The sequence below is a fragment of the Ixodes scapularis genome, unplaced genomic scaffold (assembly GCF_016920785.2).
Source record: "Ixodes scapularis isolate PalLabHiFi unplaced genomic scaffold, ASM1692078v2 PGA_scaffold2__306_contigs__length_199485367, whole genome shotgun sequence".
NCBI lineage: Eukaryota > Metazoa > Arthropoda > Arachnida > Ixodida > Ixodidae > Ixodes > Ixodes scapularis.
This window is the reverse complement of record NW_024609857.1, coordinates 107,442,732-107,449,222: the sequence shown is the minus strand read 5'-3', so window position 1 is coordinate 107,449,222 and position 6,491 is coordinate 107,442,732. Positions and strand designations below refer to the sequence as shown.

Here is a 6,491-nt window from a genome sequence, read left to right as displayed (position 1 = left end):
ACCCAGTCGACCCCCCTCCCCTCATCCCCAAACGCACACACTTGTAGGCCACTGGTGCTACCGGGGCTTCACACGGGACCATGCAGAGCTCTTGTACAGCGCATGCACTCTCAAGCAGAAAAAAAAAAAGAATCGTTACACGGATGGCGGTTTTTTCTATTGCCTCGGCTTTTTGCTTTCTTGCTAATTGACAGCGGCCGAGCACGACCGGTTTCAAATACGACGGAGAGAAAAAACAAAGCAAGCAAGAAATGGGTCAGACGCTTGGTTCAGGTGCTGGCGGAAAGACCAAGTTTTCGTTCCGTCGATAGCTCAGTTGGTAGAGCGGTGGACTGTAGAAGTATGATAGCTGTTATCCATAGGTCGCTGGTTCAAATCCGGCTCGACGGAAATATTTTTATGTAGTAGTAAAGTTGTCTGTTTTTTCAATTTAAATTTTAAGTTGAGATGAGAACCCCAATTCGTGTGCATTTTTGGTTATTTGTGCTTAAGGCGCAATAAGAAGAATAGCACCGAAAAGGGCAGCCCTACCTTCACGCCATTATTTGTCTTCGTTTTTCTACCTTTAACAAAAAACACTTAAAATAGAGTGTCCCAATATCTAATAACATATAAATTTCTCACTCAATATGAGTTCACGTTCAAACCTGACGAGGTTTAACAGACATGGAACTTCGGTCAAAAATTTTATTTCTTCGTGGTTATTAGCTTTAGTTTAAAACGTACGAGTAAATGGTGTGCGTTTCTCGAGGAACAGGATCTATGGTGGGAGCCTCAATCGAATGAGACACAGAAAAACAAGAATTATGTATGCGATCAGTAAATTAATGCTCAAGGATAAATTTGTTTTTAAAGATGCTGGTTTTCTAACGTGAAGGATGCTGCCGCTGGTCGTTTGGACAAACGTTGCGAAGGTATCAGAGCAGGAATATTCGTTTTTTTCACCGTTCTTACTTCTATCTACAATATAGGACAGAAGCGCTCAAGTTTCGCCGCTGACTACAGCGCCATTCCAGCCCCTTGCGGGACGGCCCAAGCCGAGTGGCTCGCGTTGTTGTTCGCCCCGCCTCGCCGCCCTAGGCGGTCGGCTACGATAGTCAAGAATATTAATTCCGATAGAGAAGATATAAAATTCATGCAATCAAAAATCTTTAGTTGTTGATTGCAGTAACAACCTCCGATATTGTTGTAGTCAGTCCTTTAAATTCTAACCGCTTCACTAAAAAGCAGTACGACACTCGAACGGCGCCAAGCCTGGACCACGGCAGTGCTCCGACAAAAGTAAGTTTTTCGTTCGTTAGAGGAATAGTTTTGCTAAATATGCGAAAAAACGAAATGGTATTGGTGTCAGAACAAAAATAGCATTACTACCGAGAGCGGGAAAATCAGTTGGCAGTGCCTGCGGGACAGAATATTTGATCTGCGTGCGCGTCTGTCCCTTCCTTTTAGGTGCTTGACAGGGCCTCGATCGCGATGTTGGATCCCTTTGGCATGAATATTTCAACTATAATCACTGACAGGATGAGAACAGCAAGGAGGAGCTTCAGTTACCCCGCCTCCAGCGCTGGCTTCCAACCTCTGATAGGACAGAGAAGATGTGCTGGAAGTCGGCCGTTGCGAAGATACGCCCTCCCGTTCTTACTTTGTTAGCAGCGTTGTAGCTAGAGGAGGGGCTTATGGGGATTGTCGAGTACAGCTTTGTCCCGCCGTGTGTTTTTCTTAATCGATGTCCCCGTTTTTTTAGTTGTTTATCGCCATCATGTATGACCCTATATTATACACATGCATCCCCCCCCCCCCCTCCCGCACACACAGACACAAGGAATGGACATCCTAGCCACCTCAGCTAGACACGCTTCCGAAAAAAGAAAAGAAAAAAGAAGTCTGGCTACGCCATTGCTCGTAAGGAACTGTAATGGTCTGTTTCATTTCTTGTCGTTTCTCCGCTGATTGCGCCAGATATCTTATATTGTCGATTTATTCTTCAGTGGGGGTAGTTCGGTTCGGATTTTGCCAACATCAGCGAGGATCTGTAGCGTGCACTTCGGCAACACCTGCAAGAACGACGTTGAGGCTCTTTAGGTAATAAGTAACAAGGCGAGATGCCAGCCGAGGTGACCTTAATTTAATGGCAACTAATTGCAGGGAACCTATCATTCGTGCGAAAGATTTTTATTTGATTTAAATTAGTTTTCGCGTCCTTGCTCGAGTATACAGGCGACATTTCCTCGTCTAGTTGTCATTCTCTATATGTGCCCGGTTCTTAGCCAGTTAGAAGCATCGGTCGTTATTCTGTAACCTCTAAGTCTCTCCTGTCTTCGAGTTACATGTTTTCGTTTAGTCTATAAATTTATTTTCAGTATAATTTGGCTAAGATAGAGATAAGTCTAGGTGATTACTGCTTTACCACGAACTGGGATACATCTTTTGTAAGATTTAGAATATCTTGAACAGCTTATCTGCCGTGCAAGCTCCCTGAACTAGTCATGGTTCTTGGCCCTACGAATTTTTTGGCATCCCTTGATCTTCGAAATGTGTGCATCATCTGCAGGTGTCCTACCGGGAATGCTTTGAGTCTGCGCCAATGACACCGCGCTTGAGAATGGGAACAATTTTTTTTATTGTGATAAGGTTTTATACGTTTACCTAATTATGGTTGTGATAAAACTCTCAATAAAAATGCATTTCGCTGCCAACAAAACATTCCTGAAGGCGTTGCTTCATGCTGTCGTACATTCGTGGAAACACTTGAAAACATGCAAGCAACCTTTTTTTTATGAATTTATGTGTGTTTAAGAAATATTGTGAACAAATTTATTAAGTAAAGCAGCAATTAAACACTGAAAGACAAAAATTATTTTTAAAGTAAATAAAAATGCTCCCCCCCCCCCCCCCCCCCCCCCCCCGAAACAAAATCATGGCTACGTGCCTGAAACTCCATTCCCCAAAGAAAAGTAGCGCCAGGAACCTACCGTTAGTTCTTTCCTATTTTAATCAGCAGATAGCGCCACAGGCTTTTTTTTTTAAACACCAGCGCATGGAGCGTGTAATCAAATGGGCCAGACAGACGTCTCCTAATTTTGAATAGAAAAAAAAAAAAAACTGAAGTTAACAAAAAAAAAAACAACTTAGGACCGGAATTTATTGCTTTTAATCACCTTTTATTCGAAAATGAAAGGGCTCTATTGCCTCGTATTTTTGTGAAATATGATGGCGTTACTGATTGCACGGTTTAGTAGTCGCTTTTGCCTGTGGATTTTAATTATATCTCATATTTCTACCTTCTTCATAGTCAACGTTGTTCCATGGTAACATATAATGGTAGTAGATGTCAAATAAAAAAATTGCTATCCCCTTAAAAAAAGAAATCACCACTTTATAATTCCATCATTCTGCAGCTAGGGAGTCGACAATATACCAGTGTTGGAACTAACGACGTTCCTGGTAACGCGTTAGTTTTTTTAGTAACGTACTAACGTACTCGTTAGAATCCAAAATGAGTAACGAGTAAAGTAACGCCGTTATTATTTTAAGGTTTCTTCTATCAAATTACGTTACCCGTTACTTGTTACTTTTAATTAAAAATGGCCGAATGATAGTTTGAAAGCAAAATAATTTTTATTCTGCGAACTACAAATACTGGCAAAGAAACCCCAACAAAGCTATGTATAAACGGCGTCATTTCAAACTCTCTCGGAAGACACTTTCAACGTTCCCACGACAGGACCCAAAAAACACGTAATTATCGCTTTGCGGAATTTCTAAGCGTCCTTGGTGCAGTCTTTGTATCGAAGCTACTAAGACGACCGTCGCCGTGCCCTGAAGGAGCAGCCGTCTTGCTGGCAATGTTGTGCACGTTCCTCAAGAAAAGGAACGGAAGATCGTTCCTCGTTCCTTCTGATTTTTGGAACGCGTTCTCGTTACAAGTTCCATGTCTGAAAAAAGAACTCGTTCCCGTTACAGTTAAAAAATGGAACGTAGCGTTAGATATACGTTACATTTGTATTTTGATGATTACCAGGTTTAGTTAGATCAAGCAATTTTTTTTAATCTGTCCTGGCAAATGGGAACATACGAATTTCAATGCCGTGAGGGAAGAGCATCAGGAGGATTTCCAAGGTGTTCACCAGTTCCTTGAGGGTGTTGCTGTATATCCTGGTGCTGGTAAACATTGAAGAACCCTTAAGGTGTTAGCCCCTAAGCAAGCTAATTTGCAGCCTTGAGTGTGTAGAAATATCTGTATATATTTTCATGCCTTAAACGAACAGGTGCCTCATCAATAGCTCAATTTGTGCTATATTTATACCAATATGTTGGTAGTATCAAATCGCATTTTGTTTTAAGTTGAAACTTTTATTTTCACCAAAAATTTGACAAAAGACGTAATGTAACTTGTTGAAAGTTAATAGTAGATGAGGGGCATGTGATCAAGTAAACGCACAAGCTCTTTTGTTTATATTATATTTGGGGATCAAAATTATCCAATATTAAAAAAAAAAAAAGCTGAAATAATGATATTAAAGGAGGACCTTTTTACGGTGGGTCTAGTTTGATTGCGGCGGTGGCCACTAATCACTAGAAAATCAGAAGAGATGAATGCTCTATTTTCAGTGCATAAAAATTAATATTTTCGATGAAACAAGAAAAAAACATTCCGTCGAGCCGGATTTGAACCAGCGACCTATGGATATCCGCAAGTGATAACCTCTACAGTCCACCGCTCTACCAACTGAGCTATCGACGGGACGCAGGAGAGCTTTCCTTGAACCAACCGGCTACAACGTCTCACTCATTTCTTTTTTACGCTCTTGGGTTGTTTCTGATTGGTTGTTCCTGAAACCTAGCTGTCCTTCTCATCCGCTGGCGGTTAGTAATAGAAAACTACAAGAGCTAAAGTAGAAGAGAGAAAGAGAAAAAAGATTGACTGTCACGAAGTGTTTTAATGCTTCTTTCCTGCTCGACAATGATTTCCCTCGAAAAACAGGAAATTCGTGCCGTTGCTATTACTTCTTTCTGGACGCGCCTTCAGTGATCTGGCTCATCAGGGAAGCATCTATAAGACGATTAAGAACATACACTTCCCATTTCGCTCTGTATTGTCCCAGGTCATTCTCTAACGCAAGGATGTTTTCTTAGATAGTCATGGTAAACCTCAAGCAGATGTGTAAACTCCAGTTCACTTTACGTCCGCCTGCAGCCGAGGTGACAGATCAACGCAGTCAATCAAAAAGCGCCAAAAGTGCCTCGTCATACGTTCATTGCCTTTGTGCGATTGTTTTCGTCGACTGCACCACTCTGGCGCAGTTAATGTGACGCGATTATGAGCGCCTTCCTTTCCTCCGCGCGATTGTTTTAGCTTATGATAACGAACCCATAAAGGAGACGGTCGGACTTAAAGTGAAACGGAATACAACATATTTGCTCGAGTAACAGCCGCCCTTCTCACGAACAAGGCAAGCACCTTAAGTGAACTTTGCTGCAGAAGCCGCTCATCGCGTTCTGTGCAAAAGAGCAAAAGACGCGGCGAAAAACGAGGTTGAGAACACAATCCTCCATAGAAAATGCGATTTTAAGCAGATAGCATTTTCGCTTGACGACGCTACCTTCGCAACGTAAATCGCTAAAACTTTTTTTTTTCTCTTTTTGTCAATAGTAGTGATTTGCTGTCCTCGTGTTCTGCGGGAAAGCAGAACCAGAGACTTTGTGTATAGGCAGAGCGGCTACCTATTACTGGAGGAAGTACGGTACTTCTTGTACTGCTTCCAAGTCCTCCCGTCTTCCGCAATTCCATACCCACACGTCTGTCACTCTTCTTGACCCTGACACGACAGAAAACCCACAGCTTATTTGAATTCAGCCTTACGAGAGCTAACTTAATTGGTTTAAGAATTGGAGCACACGTTAAATTGAGCGTATTTTTACGCCGTCATTAATCGTCGGACGATATGCCCAAAAAATAGCTTATTTGAATATTCTTTATATCTTTCTGCGGATGATCGGCGACTGGAAATTCACTCCCTTTGGTTGCGCACCTGCTCCAAATAATGACTAATTTTAATCGTCTGTTCGAAAATTTATATAACCCCCTCCTGCTCGGATCCGCGGTATTTTTAACCTAAAAAAATGTCCTCCGCTCTATAGCGAGATTTAAATGGCACCTCCAGGGTCGGTCGTACAACATGCCCTTTTACATATACGGGCATAAAAAAAAACAAAAAAACATGCAGACAAATTACGTTTTTTCCAGCGTTTAGAACAATCGTAGAGTCCAACTAGACTCCCACATCAATGCCACGACAAATACACCACGTTGCAACGGCGCGTCGGAGCACTCACCCGAATCTGCATGTCGAATCTCTCAGATGGAATATTCTTCTACTTTTTTTCTCGATGCATTTTTTTATTCCTGCATATCCTCAATTCAATCTGGTCGGTCTCCAACGTCCTCCTGTACAATGCCCAATCCGCATTCGAACAGGACGGTAGCACAG

The 6,491-nt window shown here is 42.1% G+C and overlaps 2 non-coding genes across 2 annotated transcripts; one reads left to right on the top strand and one right to left on the bottom strand.

The window, feature by feature from the left end:
* The first annotated feature begins 301 nt into the window (after positions 1–301).
* On the top strand, positions 302–390 carry Trnay-gua. The gene is given in 2 exon segments: positions 302–338; positions 355–390. It is a non-coding gene; the product is annotated as a tRNA-Tyr (tRNA).
* A 4,263-nt stretch (positions 391–4,653) lies between these two features.
* On the bottom strand, positions 4,654–4,744 carry Trnay-gua. The gene is given in 2 exon segments: positions 4,654–4,689; positions 4,708–4,744. It is a non-coding gene; the product is annotated as a tRNA-Tyr (tRNA).
* Positions 4,745–6,491: the final 1,747 nt, after the last annotated feature.